General features: G+C 44.5%; 1 protein-coding gene across 13 annotated transcripts in view; it reads right to left on the minus strand.

Annotated features, from left to right (window-relative positions):
• LPP (LIM domain containing preferred translocation partner in lipoma) overlaps positions 1 to 17,315 on the minus strand; it is a 332,729-nt gene that overhangs the window by 229,904 nt on the left and 85,510 nt on the right. For 11 of the 13 annotated variants that reach the window (XM_072933649.1, XM_072933640.1, XM_072933648.1 and 8 more), the window contains one exon: positions 10,253 to 10,319. The exons of the other annotated variants lie outside the window; for them this stretch is intronic. The gene's annotated coding sequence lies outside the window, so the exon portion shown is untranslated. The remainder of the gene's footprint in view (positions 1 to 10,252; positions 10,320 to 17,315) is intronic. 13 annotated transcript variants of the gene reach the window in all.

A 17,315-nucleotide genomic window follows, 5' to 3' on the forward strand; every position in this document is an offset into this window, starting at 1 on the left:
AGCAGAACTGCACAAAGGCCCTCTCAGAGCAGAATAAGACTGCCCACATGAGAAGCACGCTTGGAACAGCTATTGCACTTTAAATTCACACCCTGGCTTTGTTTTGCAATGGTTTCCCTCTGCAGAAGGGCCCTGGGCTTTTGATTCAATTCCTCCTCATGTTATCAACAGCTGAGCACTGCTCCCATCTGAGGGTAGGATGTGGCCTATACCAGAGGCCAAAGCGCAATCTTGGAGGAGAAGGATGAGCTTCCCTTTTACTTTGCACTATCCTGTATATGGATATACTTCTCTATTGCTTCAGAAACACACTGATGACTTCACCCTAGGAAATGGCCCTGCTATGTAGGTAAATCATCTCTGCTCCACCACAGAAACCAAGGATGTGTGTACATGGAACACAAGAATGCCATGCCCACACTTGTGAAAACATCTAATCCATCTCCAAAGCTGCAGCCCTGTCCCTCAGACACAGCTTTGCTCTCCACGCACTGCCCACCTGTTACAAAGATGACCTCAATTTCTACCAGAATATACTTAGGACTCAGGATTAAAGACAATAATTTTATATATATGTTCACACACACACTTTAAATTTGGTTATATTAAAAGTTAGTTATCTGGAGAATGATACTCCAGATTTCAGAAGGAAAGTAAAAGTGGAATTCTCTGCCTGAAAGGCAATCGGGACACAGCCATTAACACCCTCCTGGGGGCCCTAAAGTTGAACATTTCCAAAAGCAGAAAAATTGGGGGGGGCATGCATACAATTAAGCAGTATTAAAAAGCTAGTATATATTAGGCAGAAAAAAGATTTTCAATAATAGAAGACTGGGACTAAAAAGGACAGCTGAGACCTTGCAGGGCAACAGGAACTTCCAGCTACAAAGCATTTTGTGTCTTCTGAGAGTTTTCCCTTTCTTTTTTTCTTGGCAAGCTCTGAAACGGCACAGTATCATTTTCATTCCTATTAATGACCATGCCACCCAAATACCCTGTGTATGGACCATACACCAGCACTTCATTCTTTTCTACATCTTAAGCAGAAGCAAAAAAGTAAAACACTGTGAAAGAGACTTTCATAAGCATAAAGCAAATTTATGTGCCCAATTCTCAGAGGCTGGTTGCTTAACCTTCAGTATGAGACTCAAATAACTTTGAGCAGTCAAACAGCTTTCCACCATGTGAGAGAAAGGAAATTCCCTCCTGCTTTGTCCCACCTGCTGTGCAGACCTGGTGGGGCTGGTGCTCCTGCTGGGGCAGCACCAGTAACAAGTAACATGGCACCAGGAACAAGGCTCCCAGGCCATTCCTTCAGGAGTGTGGAAATCCTTTCCAGGTATCACTCTCCATCTGCATCCCACCTTCCCTGTCACCTCCACCAAGGCACTGAGGACAACATTTAGTCCCTCCTTTACAACATTCTGAGCTCAGAGAAAAGGTGTGGTCAATAAGAAAGAAGTGCACAGGGCCAAAAGGCATCCAAAATTTTAAGTATGGATATAGAGACCTCAGTGGAGGGTTAAAACTGAGGGGGAGCAGAGCTGGCAATAGCTCATGATGGATAGCAGTGAGCTGTTCAGAAGAAAATTAAGAAAACATTTTCAATTCCCTCCTAAAAGGGAACAAATAGGTCCAACGCTCCAACAGAAGGGGATTTTTTGCATCTCTGAACGATAATGCTTTGCTTTTATGGCCTGCGGCTGCTTGGGAAACTCAAAACTATTTCTCTGAAGAATTCACTTGGACAAGCTTTATGGCTTTGATCAGTTAACTATTTTTTAATGCTAATCCATCCCAGTGATATTTGTCCTCCTTTTCCCCATGTGCACAGAAGCACAGACACAGACAAATACTACACAAAAGCAAACATTAGCCAGATGAACAGTCAGGAACAATGACATCCAGAGTCCATAACCAAACACCAGCTCCATTCTGTTTTATTCCTTTCTGTTCTAGCGGTTCAATATCCTTTGGCCCAGTATGAACCACTAATGGAAATTTAGGAATCAAATTTTGGAGCCCAGCAGGTATAATGCTCACGCAGTGATTTGGCCACAACTACTCTCACTCAAAAAATGTAAATAATTTCTCCTAAAAGTTGGAATAAAACACATGGTTGAAAAGCCTTATTAGAAATATAACACAAACCCCAGCAAGTAGCCCAAGTGCTGCCCCATGCTCCAGATTAACAAAGAAAGGCGCAGAAGTAGTGATTTGCTGACATCTATGAAGCAAAGATTAAAACGAGCCAAGAGAAGGACTGAAATTACCAGACACCCATCACCTCACTGGAATTGCTCTAAGCTCCCCCACTATCTCAGATGTAGAATCCAAGTGCCAGGCTAAGCAAAACTCCATTTAAAAGCTCAGCATACAAATTTGTCCTCTTTTTAGGGCACCAAAGTCTACATGTGCACCCAGAACACGCTGGCTATCTAAGCCATTATTCAATTATCAGTTCTACTGGTCACACCACTGCGTTATCCCATTACACAAACAGCTAAAAAATGACACTGCAGGAAAAAACACCCTGAGTAAGGAACAGTCCCTGCTCTGCAGCACCTTTGGTATTCAGGCTGCTATCTGAACTTTGCTTGCTGTCTAAGTAACAGATTCAGGCAGTATTTCCTGTGGCAGAGAATTACACAGGCTGATTATTCTCTGTGGAAAAGTGAAGAAATCCTGGAAGCAATTTTCTGTCTCAATTGTTCCCAGAGTGCAGGAACAATCTCTTAGCCCTCTTCCTATTTTCTGCTCAGTGCCATCCAGGCTCAGCAGGCAGAATCCATCACGATGATGCTGTAGGTCTGGGTCCTGCAAGCACTCACCCAGGTGAAACTTCACACATGAGCAGCCCAACAGGCTTCAACCAGTGTCAGCCTTGACCTTGGCCACAAAGGTTTTAGAGGACAAAGAAGAGACAGGTGAGAATTCAAAGTACCTGGGAAATGTTCAGTCCTAGGTAGGACTAGGCTTATCTCAGCAGAGTAACACAAATGAAATGTTTCTGACGCACACTTCTTAGCCTTGTTCTTTTAAAATTCACTCTCAGGCACATGATGTGATTTTTTGGGTGTCCTGTGCAGGGCCAGGACTTGAACCTGATGATCCTCATCCACCATTCCAACTCAGCATATTCTATGATTCTGTGATAATTTTAAAAAATCAAGGAAGATCAACTGTACTTGAGAATTGCACATCACAGGCAAAGCTCCTAAGAAAAAAAAGATCATTTTCTCAAAATAAAAATTTCATTATCACGGTGGGGAGGAGAAAGCATATATATTTTCTACGGGGATAAACCCCCACATTTCTAAGACAAAAATCAAAGATCTGATGGCTTTCTACCAGAGCCTGAAACCATTCCTATGCAAAACCACTACAAGTCTGACCCACAAAATGGGGGAAGAACTGGGTACTACATACCAATCTGCACCCCTCTGCATATGCTGTAGCAGCAGCAACTCCAAATATGAATTTTTCAACATTTTGGCAATACATGCTATTCACCCAGGTACATGCCCACACTCAGAATTATTCAATCAGAACCTTATTTTCCACCCAAATGAATTTTGATATAAAATATTCAATTCAGCCTAATCAGTGGGGCTTAAACATCAGTCAAAATATTTTCTTGAATTGACTCCATCAGTGCCAGAGCACGAGAAAAACCTCTTTAAATAATCTGCCTCCAAAGGCAGGTACTGACTTTTCAATTGTGTTATTTTTTTTTAATAAAAGTAGCATTTAAAATATTGTTAAATATTGTTTAAAATATTTTCAGCCAATGCTGCTGAGGGAAGGACAGAAAAGGACTGGGGGGACTTCTTCAGAATCACACTGCCAGTCTTAGTATCACTTCATTTTCAAATGTGGAATTTGGTAGTAAACAACCTTTTCCTTGTACACAAACATTTTTAATTTCATGCCCTGCTAATCATACATCTGTTAGAGCTCCTTTTCCACCCATTCCACTAACGAAAATAAAAGAAAAATCATCACGCTAAAAATGTGATTTGTCTAAAATGAAAATTGAGTAATAATCAACGTTCCTCTGTGGGATGAGGAAACGCAGCAGCACTGGCCCGATGGAGGTGACAAAGACATGGCTTGGAAAGGGATGCCTTCCCACACACCTTGCCAGTGGCCCTTGCTGCTGGCAGCCCCTCTGCACCCCTGTGTTTGTCTAAGAGCCCTTTGGGGGCTGGCTCACCCAACAGCTTCTCTCAGGCTTCCTGGTGGCCCACACCAGGTACCACCACCAGCAAAGCCTCTCCTGCTGTCATCACCTCACTCACCAGCACCTCCTTCCCCTGCTTTCTTCCCCTGTTTTTCTCTCACCTGCTCTATCAGAAGGATATGAATATGACAAATGCTACAGCACTGCCCTCACCTTCCCAAATTTCCTTCCAGTGGGCCTCAGTACATCAGATGTGTGCAGCAGCTTTACCTGAGCCTTCCACACACCAGAGCTCACTGATGTGCTGCTCAAAAGTGAACTGAAATACGTGACCACACCCCTGAAAACAACTCCTTATCACCTCTTCAGTAACATCACAGCAAGTGTTGAGGTTGTTATTTAACAGACATGCCCAGCTGAAATTCCAAGTTAATCAGGTCCCCAGAAATACCCACAATCAAGACCATCAGATTTTGCTTGAGAAATAATTTTTTTACAGCAAGACACGAGAATGAATTGCCCAGAGAAACTATGGATGCACCATTCCTGGGAGTGTTCAAAACCAGGTTGGACAGGGCTTGGAACAACCTGATCGGGTGGAAGGGGTCTCTGCCCATCACAGGGGAATTCAAATTAAAGGGTCTTCAAAGTTCCCTTCCTACCCAAACCTTTCTATGATTTTTTTATTCTAAGATTTACTGTCTTGCACTGCCCACACTCCTCTTTTCTGGACTGCTGACACACAGCTTTTGCCTTTTTAGACTCCTCCTATTCCCATAGCTCTGCTGGGCCAACTCCAACTCAGAAATACTGCACTTGTAAGACCTACGCAATGGTAACTGAGAATTTTAACAAGCAGGAAGAATCCATCTGAAGCCTTAGGCAATGTGGCACAGAGACATTCTGGGCAGAGGTACGTGACTCTGCTACACCTGGGACTCCTCTCTGGCCTCCAGTCCTCACATTAGCATGCTGAGCCCACTGCTCCTTCCAGAGGCTGTTTTCTAAAGCATGATTATCTACATAAGCTCTCCCTTGTCTTCACCAGAAATGCAGTTGTTTGACTAATCGGCTTTAAGGAGACTTGTGAGTTAACTAATATCAATTAATTACTCCCATTTTGCAGATAAGCAAACAAAAGAATAAAAAAAGCGAAACATTCTGGTCTAAATTAATGGAAGGGAAAGCAGAGCCCAAACCCACTCCTTGACCTGGGTCCAGAATAATCAAAGGTACTGGGGAGAGGACCTTGGCATCCCCAAGCCCCTGCCTCATGCCCAAGAAGCAACACCAGCCCTGCCCTGCACCACCAGCCCTTCAACTCACTGAGGATGCACAGACACCCCCGAGATCTTTATTTTCCTTGTGCCCTCATGCTAAAGCTGTGGGGATTAGAAATGCTACAGTACAAGCCAGCTTTTTATTACTCAAGAGACAGTTTTAGCCCAGCTGCCCAAATGCAGTTACCTCAGAGGCATCAGCACCACTCCACCATGCTCACAAGGGAGATGTGATCCAAACCAGGCTGTACCTAAGATTAGGCAACCATGACCAGCAAGAACACAGGCACTGACACATTCCTTCTGTCCATAAACAAAAGCATTCAGCTCCGGATTCTTCTGACCTCTAATTAGAGAGCATTCAGTCAAACAACCCTGCCAGAATTAACAGGGAAAAAGGAGGGGGAAAAGAATTAAAAAAGACTTTGTCGAGCAGAAGTACTCTTAGACATATTTGATGTAATAGTCATATGATTAACAAACTGTCATATCAAAGTTTTCTGCGAAGTAGGAACACTCTGACAGTTCATATTTTAAAAACTGACATTTTGATTCATTACTGTAAATAGCACTCTGTATTAAATATTGTGACAAGGCATACAGTGTATTTTTTTGAGCTCTATAACATTTAGGAAGTACTGAATTTTTTTAGCCTTTTTTTTTAAGCACATATAATATCAAAAGCAGTTGAAGCAGAACTCCAAGAAAGCTTCTAGAGGAGAGAGTCATGATTTCTGAAATAACCTACTTCTCTGCCTTCATCTCAAGCACTGTTGGGAGCTCAGATCCACAAGGATCTTAATGTACTGTTTGCATAATCAAATAAGGAATTGTTTCACAGAACAAAAGAGCTATAAGGAAAGTGGCTACATTAAATAATGTAAAATTACTCACTATCAAGTCATCCTGAAGCTGGCAAAGAGGGAGAGCACTAAAAGGTGCTGAATTACCACTCAGAATATCTGAGTGCCAGTTCATAACCAAGATGAACTAAGCAATATCCCAATGGCTGCCCAGATGTGCATCTTGCTTATCCCCCCAGTTTTCTCCCATGTGTTTGGCCCCCTTCTGCAGCCCAGCCATGCCCATCCCAGAGAGAGGCAGCACTCCCTCACTGCTGGGGTGGGCAGGAAGGGCTGCCCCATCAGAGCTACCAATCCAAGACATCATGGACAGGGGTCCACAGCAGGGCAGCTCCCACTGCAGGGATGCTCTGAGCCACCAGAGTCCACCAGCCTAGACAATTTAATCCCCTTACAGCTCCCTACTTACGGATCCCTTTCTCTGGATCACCAATACCAGGGCAAACAGAACTGGGACCAGAAACAATCCTGCCAATGTTCTGCATTTCCTGAAAAGCAGACCACTCAATGGAGAAATCAAAAATAACAGCCCAAGCTACCACAAAGATCTTGCTAGAGCAGCAGAGGAAAACCAGAGGCTGCCTAGCTGTTTGCAAGAAGCTCAGGTGTTACGAGGACTGCAGTCCAGTGCTTTGGAAAGAAAAATGGTTACCATTATCATTGCTTGCAGCCAGCTGCAAGTGGATCTCTGGACTCTGTCTCCTGACAGAATGGATACACTGCCATAAACGTGAGCCCAGAGCCTACCCTAGGACACGATGAGGCTGCCATGTGCCCCGAAAATGGATCACAGCACTGTTTCAGCAGGGGCTTGATCCAGCCCAGCCTGCCTTTCCCTGGGAGCAGCTACACACCCCTCACACGCTGGAAATCTCGTGCATGTGTCTGCATGCCAGCAAGTGTGGCAGTAGTAGTGGTCTAGCCAGACATCCAAAACATATTGGCACCGCTATAATTTGTCCATTCACCAATATGTTTTCCTAAAAAAGCCCATATGCTTTTCTTGCAGTTCCCATATGCTTTTGCAAAAAGAAACAAAAACATTTTGTTAGTCGTGAGGGATTGATCGCCACATATTTCACAGAAGTCAAGTACAAAAACAAAAACAACAACAAAAAAAAGCAGTCAGCTGCTTCCCCCTCCTCCTCCTCCTCTCTATTCATGGAGGGAACTGTGAAGAGCAGGAAAAAATTCAGCCCACAGCAAAATACACACACCGCTCATTTTTTTTTGCACTGAAAGATATTCTAGGAATTACAGGAGGAATCTTCATTAAAAACAAGCTATCAGGGATCTGGCAGGCAGTGGCATTCCAGACAGTAATTGAGCATCGGGTGCTGGCCTCAGTGCTCGGCGCTCGCTCGGGTCCTCACCGCAGGCAGCGAGTCCACCGGAATCCGCGCTTCCAGACGCACTTTAAACGAGCCAGGGCTGGGAGGACAGGGTGGTAAAGAGGTTACAGCCCTTCCAACTCACAGGACAGCTCATGTGAGGATTAGTCTATCTCTCTGTGGGTATAAAGCCCCTCTCACATGCAGGGCTTCCCAGGGAGATGCTGCCTTGCACACAAATCCCAAAGCAGCGGGCAGGCTCGGTTCAGCTGGGAGCAGGCACATGGGTGTACAAGTATGTGTGTGTCAAGGCTGGAGCATGTGGGAACCATAGCTGTGTACTTAAAGACTCATTAAGCAACAGCAGACCCAGGGCCAACATTCAAAGAGGAGCAACGCAAAACATTTCTCTGGAGGAAGATTAGCATGTGTTCTTCTTTACACAAATAAAATTAAAGAGACACTCATAATATAGACAAATCAATCTACTTCTGAAAAGCCAAGGGCACTGTATGCAAGAGCAGACAAGAGGGGAAAAGCTTTGTTACAGGGCCACCAAAGCAGTGCACAGGCTTTCTTCCCCGGAAAAGAAATTCAGCTATTGCTGCATGAAGTTCTGATGTCAGTCCCAGCTGCATCACGCTCATTGTTACAGGGACACAGCTGCTTCCTTCCCAACACGGCCATACACATACCCATGTATCACTATAACCTCATGCACCAAGGGCTGGGGGTCGTCTTTGCAGAGACTGTGGAAAATACCTGAGGGCAGAGGTCAAAAGCCTACAGGAGTGCTTAAACCAACAGTTCCAGCCTAAAAAGAAAGAGTTTGAAGCTGACTTTCTATATAGGATACCATGAACAGCACACACTCTTCTATCACAATAAAACTTTCTGTGATGCAGTCCCATGTTATAAAGTTCTCCCACAAATTTAACCAGGAATGCTGTTTGCAAAAGCTAGTGTTTTCTTGCAATGCTCTAATCTCACACTAAACCTAATGAGAGACCAGATGCAACAGGTCAAGAGCCCAATTTTTCACAGAAATGAAGCTGAAAACCCAGTCAAGGGAAGAGAAATCAATCTCTTGCACAGGACACAGAGTGAAAAAGCAATTTGTCAGACACAGCTTGCTTCACAAAATACATTTTATGATATGTTTTTGTCTTGAGAGGAGTTGTAAGCACTTGAAAATCTGACTTCACCACTCACAAGTGTGTTGATGTTGTTGCTCAAGTGCTGACTAGAAAACAAAGAAAGCAAAACTAATATTGTCTCATTTAGTTAACATAAGGACACCTTTAGTTAATTTAACAATGAGCTTCTTCCTAGATTTCATATTTATACCAACCCACTGGGATGGTTTATTAAACCTAGTCAGGAAAGCTACCACAGAAAGAGCAAGACTAACAGAAGAGCAACCATTAATCTTCCATAGCCCAGTAACTGGGAAGATCAGGCCTTGAACCAGATTCTATGCTCTTGCTATTAATCTCCTGTCCTCTACTTATTAATCCCTGGTCTGTCTTTGTCTGTCAACATTTATTAATGGCCCCAACCGTTTGCAGTTAACAGGATACTGAAATCTCATCTCCACCTAGACATAATTTACCCACAAAAAAAACCCCAAAAAACCACAAAAATCGGACTCAAGAAGAAAGTAGGGATGTACATTGTGCATCAAAAGAGAAGAATGAGAGCACAATTAAATTCAGTGACACAACAGAGTGAAGATTCACTGCTCCTGATTTTGGCCCGACTCATGGTCTAAAGTCAGATAACATCACGGCAAACAAAGAAGCTCCACTGGTAAAACCACCAGGGTAGTTGGTCACTCATATTCTCCTCTTCTCAGCAGGGCTGCACAAGCTGCTTTTTATCCCCCACTGCCATAGCTTTGCAGCACCTCCAGCACCTCTCTGTGTCCTGGGGTAGCAAAACAGAGAGGCTTGAGGATTGACCCACTGCACTGACACTGGTCCTGCTCTGAAATCAAACCATTGTATCATGGGAAGGGCACAAGGGAGTTTATGTCCTACACATAATCTAGCAAAGGACTCCCATAATACTTTCAGGTGGCTCACACAGTGAACCTTTAAGTCACAGCTAAATATCTCCAGTGAATTTGACAGAATTGGTGGTTCCGATGAATGAATTAATTTGCTCCTCACGTTAGTTTCTATTTGTCCACTGAAACACGGTTAGATTCAGCTAACAATACAGCTCTCCATCACCAGCTGGGAACATCTACAGCCTGCAGAGAGCCATGTCATGGATGGGGCATGAGTTCAGGTCCACAAGCAGGAAAGCTTTGTTCAAAAAAGAGGTCAACGCAACACTACCCACAGGACCAACCAATTGTTCCCATGCAACACTCCCAATCTGCAGGAGGGGCCTGTATTTTTGCTAATTCCAAATTTGAAACCAGAAACATTAAAACCACCTCAAACCTCCTGGGCAGGCTGGCATCCCACCACCCCAGTCTTTGGAGAAATGCCCATCAGCTGCTGAAGGACCGAACATGGTACTGAGATCTTCTCACTGTCCCTAAACTCAGCAGCTGTCAAAAGCCCTGGGAGCTGATCCATTTCTCACCTGGAAGCAAGGCAGCCCTGTCAGGCACCCACAGTCAGACGTACAGACAGGCTCTTCCAAGGGACCTCTGTGGGTGCAAACAGAAAGGTCAGAATCAATGTTTTGCTCTCCGTAAAAGCAGAAAGTAAATCAAGCTGGCTGTAATACCTCACCAAGAAAACAGCCCCAAAAGGGCATCTAAGGCCAGCTGCCCTCCTGTACAGAGCAGACCATAGCCTTTTTTCCTCCCCTCTGACACAAGTCATGTGTCAGCCTGTCCCTGTTTTGACCCATATAGGGGTTTTTCACTCGTTGGCAGCACACATTATATCTTAGCAAGTGTGGAGGTAGCTGAGGTTTATTTGGAAGAGAAGCTACTTGTTTTAAATCACTGCAGAGCTGGTGAAAGGCACTGACGTAAGGGCTGCAGGTAACAAAGTCTCTTTCAAAGCCTGACCAGACGCCCTTCTGCCCCTCATGCTTAAAGGGCCTCTTCTTCCCCAGCCCCAGCCACCGCTCAAGGCCAGCATGAGTCACTGCCACAGCCCTGGCTCTGCCCTGCGAGCATCAAGGGGCACCACAGCAGAGAGGGGACGCATTAAACACACCGCCCTTGTGCAAAAAGAGTCAGGGTGGGACAGCCCAAACCCTACCTCCACCTTCAGCCCTGCTTTCCTTTCTAGGTGCCTCCAAAGACACCCAATTAAAGAGAAAACATAGTTTTTTCAAGTTACCGCAAGATTTTTTTCAACCAGCAGTCTTTAATACTTCCAGTTTATTGATATCTGAGCTTACTCTGATGTTTTCTATTTCTTTTAATCTCAGTCTTGGAGAAGAAACAAGTTTTAAAAGTACTAGTGATGATTAGCAAAAGGTTCACCTTGGCATACCCCTGGTCTCCCAGCCCACCATGCTCCTGGTGTCACCACGTGATCTCCTCCTAACTGCATCCTCACCCCTATTTTCCTGAGATCAGCCAAGGATCAAAAGTCATTAAAGAGAAGGTGAGACACTTCTAGCCAGTTGCATATATTTTTTTAATGAAGCCAGGCTAAAACTCATTAGCCCCACCATCAGCTGTCTTGCTCTGGAGAGTCAGGTCTGGCAGGGCAGCAGCTTTGCCCTCCTGGTGTGTGGTGAAGGAAGGGCAGCAGAATTTCAGCAGTTGCTTCAGATCCACACCGAAGTGCAAAAAGCAGAGAAAAATTTGCTGAGAACCTGCCCACACAGACACTGGATATTCTTTTCATATTTGCCATGACAAAAAATTCACGTTAACATTTTTGCAAGCACTGTAAGCCTGTATCAAGTATCAGCAAAGAGGCAGACAGGTGTCCTGACCACAGAGGAGACAGCATATGCAAACAGTTTGGAATTTATTACTATTATTTTTTAAAGGGAGAAGCAAATCCCAGAGATTCTTCTGTGCATGATACATTTTCTGCTCCCTGTTTGATGTTGCTTTCAGACTTCAGACTTCAAATAGCTAACACTAACCTATGTCTCAAGTCTGCTTTAAACTGATGCCCCTTATGTGACCAGAAATGAATGTATGGTGAATCACTTATGCCACACACAGTGGGGTGATGAGCAGCGGTCCACGTCTCCTGACTGCTGCATGGACACAGGCAAGCCGGGGGAAAGGAGATCCCAGCTCCCAGTACATCAGAGCCAGATAACTCAGCACAGAGCCTTTGCATTTTTGGAGCTGAGGGCACAAGCTCCAGGTCAACAGCCCAACCACAAGTCAGAGAGAAGCACCCAAGCACTGGCATTTTTTGCAAAATGCGGAGAGAGAGATGCATAATCTGCACAGGCTGCACTTCCACTCTCTGTTGCCTGCCTTTAGGAGATGCTTAAGAGAAGCTGCATTTTAATTAGTAGCCCCAACCAAAGGAATCTGATCTTGACAGTAAGTGAAAGGGAGCAACTCAAAGTTACAGACTTCAGGCTGTGTAGGTCCCAGCTCTTCGCTTCTCTGCGGACATTACTGCTTCCAGAAATTAAATCAAAAAACTCCACTTAACTTCACAGAGGTTGTGATTTGCATCTAAAGTAATGCCTAAGCCTCAGCTGTAAAAAACAAATACAGCCCCACTGAAATCCAAGGAGTTATTCTGAGTTTGTCTGGTTACAGATCTGCAGACCCATAAACATTACAGCTCATCCAACCTACAGCTAAGTATCTTCTAATAGAAGACCATTATCCTTGTCAGATGGATTGGGATAACTTGTTTAAAGCACTCTTGAATAGTCATTAGGATTGTTAGGTTTTGGTGGTTATATTTAAGAATAAACCCCAGCAGCTATTAAACACTGGAACAAAGTATGTTAACAATCCACAAACAGAGCTAGAGTGGAAATATAACTATGGTTTGGGATTTTCATTGGGAAATTGGTGAAATGGAGAGAAGAAAATACAAACACTAAACTGAGCTGTGCATATACACTGAGAAATCAACCATATTATTTGACAGGTAATGAATGAAAAAGAAACACAGGGAAGAAGGAAGCAAAATCATGCAATTCTGTCCTCCTTCTGAGCCTTATTAATATTCTGGGTATAGTGCATAGACAAAATGTTGTGCAGCCTAGGAAATACAGATACATTTTGCTGGCTGTCACTGTTCCCAATATCTGACCTCAGGGTGGACTCCATTCCCTGGAGCCTTCCTCACCTCCTGGTAATAAACCATCCCTGTGCTGGCTGTGCTCCCCAGGAGCAGAGCAGCACTCCTGACCAGTTTTACAGATCTCTGCCCAGGGATGAACAACACTATACCCACGGACATAACCATTGTCTTCTTTAAACCATCTCACCAAATGGCTCCAGCAAACAGCCACTCCACCTGCTCTAACTCATCTCCTGTTCAGACTGCTGCTTTGTCACAGACTTGCTGATAAAGGAGAATTCTGTTTTGTTTGGGTTTTTTCAATTCTCTTGACTAAATTATATTGCTAAGAATCAACTAAAAGCCAAGCCAAAGACAGGGAGAAATGGAGGAGTCTTGCTTCACGTTTTACAGAAAATACACAAACATCCCAGGCCCTGCCATGGGATGTGCTAATTATGAAAGGCCATCAACAACTCACCACCAAGAAGTCCATTATAGCAGCTCCTCAGCCTGTGAGCCTTCTGAAGGGACAGCCCTGACCAGGACAACTTTGGGTCAGAAGGTAGAGGGGCAGCAGGGAACATTTAAGCTATTTCCTCATCTGACTTTCATATTATTCATTTATCACTCAAGCCAGGGAAGTACTCTGATCCACACATGTCCAGACATGGATCTGAAGCCAGCATGTCAGGCCAGGCAGTGGCACCACCAGGTCCTGTGCTAAGAGTGTAACAAGAGCACTGTGGTGCCAACCCCTATCTCACAGCCTTTGGGCTGTAGGGTTGCAGCAAATGGGGGCCACACATCCCAGCTGCTCTTCTGGGCTGGCACATCACCACGCTTGCAGGTATGGCTGTCACACCCACACAGGTGCCTGCACCAACCACAGCTCTCTCCTGGCTCAAAAGGGAAAGGGCAAGGAGTAACACAGACACTCGACACACACCCACCACCAGTGTGTGCACAGGGGTGCTGGGAGACAGGCTTATTTAGAGCTCCATAAAGTGCACTCCATCGTAATTCCCTCCTTCTCTTCTAGTCCTGGATGCAGCCTTAAAAATCCACAGCTCCAGACAGTTAGCCCACACACTGCTATTCCAGCTCAGCGGGGAAGAGGATGAACTCAATTTTGCCAGTAAAACTGGAAGGAATAAAAAAAAATTTAGTAGTAGTATTTTGTTAAAATCAAAGAAACACAACCCCATCATATCAAAGACGAAACAGAAGAAATTATATGGAGAAACAGTCCTTTCTATTGCTTCCATGGCCAAGAGTTGCAACCAAAGCTTGAGCAGCTCAGGGGCAGGAGAAGAGCCATCACAGTCTGCCAGTGTCCTGCAACATGGCACTGTCCTCCTGTACCAAAGTGCTTCTAAACCCTGACGGCAGCTCATCTTGGAGAAGGTGTTTGGACATGCTGCTCATGGCTCCCCAGCCCTGTTCGCTGAGCTGGCTCTGCAGAGACCAACATCTGGGACAACAACCACACACACGCCTCTTGCACTACAAACCAATAGGCACAGGAACACCCAGCACATCCAGCACCCAAGTAAAAGGGGCTGCCAGCCCCTCACCCAAGCCCCTGTCACACACAGTGGGCAGGTTTGCTCCCTGCTTGACAAGGACCTTCTTTCCACCAGCCAATGTTGGAGCTTCCCAGAGAGACCAAAGAGAAAGTCAGGCGTAGCTCAAATAAGCACCTGGATCTACAAACAACAGATTAAATTCTCAAGCTACAAAACTATGTTTTAGCAAAAGTGCAATTGAACTCCATGTACTTGTTACATTTCTAAATATACTCTGGTTGTCAAGACAACAAAGAGACTGATGGATCTCTAAAGTGTACTGTATCCATTTAATTGTCAGCATTTCAAACTGACTCAAGGAGGGGAAAAAACTGCTGCGTGATAAGTCTAATTGTCATGGTTACCACTGGCTAACCCCATAATAAAAATATATATATTCTGGCTAAATGTGCCAAGCCATGTGAGGAGCAGATGGGAGACATTCTCATTACTGCAACAGCCTCCACTGGAAAACTAAACTTGAGGAAAGATGCGAGAGACTTTACAGAGATCTCAGACACAACAGACACCGTGGGCTGCATCTTCCCAGTCGTTTGGCAGCAGTTCCTCGGGCTTTTCCGCTGTGCTTATCCGCCCCAAGCGTGTTGGGACAACCCATAGGGCTGGGGCTGCCTCAGTTGTAAATGTTCAGGCTTGAGGATCTAATCCCTCACCAAAAAAGCCTGATATGCCAGTTGTTACTCCTTAAAAGCCTCTGACAACATCTGATGTGCAACTACCTGGGCTTTGCACTCCCACCCTCACCCCGTGTACTCCCCTCTCCTGATAGCAATACCCACACCCTCAGGAATGGTTGTGCCAAGAGGCTGCTTCAGCCTGGATCTTCTGCTCCCACACTGTGAACAGCTAAACCAAGGACTATGTCCAGGCTTGGGGATGAGAAAACAAGTGGAAAGAAACAGGCCACAACTGCAAATACACCTGCCTGAGGCTGAGTAGGGAAGCGTCAACAACCCCCAGCCAGACTCTGCAACCCATCTGATAAGTGATATCCAGTAATGTGAAGAGCTCCACTAGTCACACGAAGTCCCTTCTGAAAGAGATGCTTTCCAAAATGAACCCTTAAACATTGACTTTTGACATGGATCACCTCCCAACATCTGAGTTATCTACCTAGATATACAACCATTGTGGCTTTCCTTCGCTGATCAGAATTCCTTCCATACATTCAACGTTCACTTTTGTTTTGTTAAACCAAAGTTAAAGCTGCAGGAGAAAGGCATCAGTGTCATCCAGGTATGAGAACCAACGAAAAACAATTTACATCCACCTGGTGATCACTGATTTAAGATTTGGACTCAATGAGCCTTGTGAGTCCCTTCCAAATCAAAATATTCTGTGATTCTGTGATTTCAACGAAAGGGGAAGTTTCCAATTAGTCTGAAGCTTACCCAACATTTTTGACAGAAGCCATCTCAAAGTTGAATCATCCTTAAAATCTCCCCCAAACTGTTGCACTCCTTCATACAGATAAAAACTCTGCTTCTCTGCTGTCAGACGCTTTCAGGGAAACCATAAGGTGTTGCCTAAAACCATCTCCCAGAGAGCCACAAAGTAAAATCTAGTTGGAAAACACTGCCTAAGAGAAACGCCACTTTCCAGGCGCCTCAAGCAACACATCTGAGTTCATGAAATTTTCCCTGGAGCTTGCCCCTGCTCATTACCAAGATGAACAATTTCTGAATTCCGAATATGAGATTCTCAGTGATGTAAAATGAACTTTCGTGCCTACCAATACAGTCACAGTGTGGTTCACCTCTTGTGCTGCTTCACAGAGGGGTCTGTGCCTGGAGATGGACAGTTAATGTCAAAACAGAAGCAGCACAGAAGAGTCATCTCTGGGGCTTGTGTGAGAATTATTTCAAATAGTACTTAAATTAGGAGATTACAACAAGTCTTGGGCACAAAGAAGCCTATGGTCTAACGTAAGTCAAAGGCACCTAGAGGCAACTGGCTTTTTACAAGTATTTGGGTGCACCTAAGCCAATGCAGCATCAGCATTTTGTCCCCAGACAATTTCAAAACTAAGCATTACCCATAAGGAGCTTCAAAGATATTATAGTTCTGAAAGCTGCATCCAGATCTTAACTGAGCTGAAATCCCAAACAACCAAAAGCTTAAAATCATGCTTCTGTTTCAACACCATGCAGGTGCAGGAACCAAAGTTTGGTTTTCCTGTTACTGAAAGTGCTCGCCTAAGGCACCATGCTTTTACGGTTATGGCTTAGGGACAACTGTTACATTCTGTACCAATAAAATATCTGCTCTCTGGAGCAAACTCCCCAGGATGACTCCTTTGCTTTGACACAAATGGATTCATTTGGTTCAGATAAAAGGATGTTCCCTTGCATCATTTTAATTTGACTTTTTTTTTTTTTTTTTGTAATATAGAGAAACAGTTAATTTTGCTAAATGAGTTCTCCGTTGCCATGACTTCACTGCAGACAAACACAAAGCCATCAAGCTCCTTTTCCTTGGGCACTGTTTTTTTTTAAACAGGTATTTGATCATCTTGATTCTCTTGTTTCTTTTCTCAACATCTGGATTCTCAGCAATATCCTGCAGACAGATACATAATGGCTATAGCTACTCAGTAAATTACAGAGATATTCCTGCACATACTCTTACCCTCACAATCCACTTCTGCCAGCTGTGCCAATGTACCCTCTGTGACTCCACAAGCAAGGCAGCACTGCCTGCAACAGCAGGCAGCAAATCTCTCCAAATGAAATCCTAAATTTATGGGATTAGACCCTGAAAATCGTAATTCCCAAGAGCAAGCCAGCAGGTGCCTGCTCACCATCAAGCCAGGCTGTTGCCCAGGATTTTGCCCCAGTTCAAAACCAGAAGTCTAAAGTCCTTCCCACTGCCTCATTTTCTCCA

Source organism: Taeniopygia guttata, chromosome 9, assembly GCF_048771995.1.
Source record: "Taeniopygia guttata chromosome 9, bTaeGut7.mat, whole genome shotgun sequence".
Lineage (NCBI taxonomy): Eukaryota > Metazoa > Chordata > Aves > Passeriformes > Estrildidae > Taeniopygia > Taeniopygia guttata.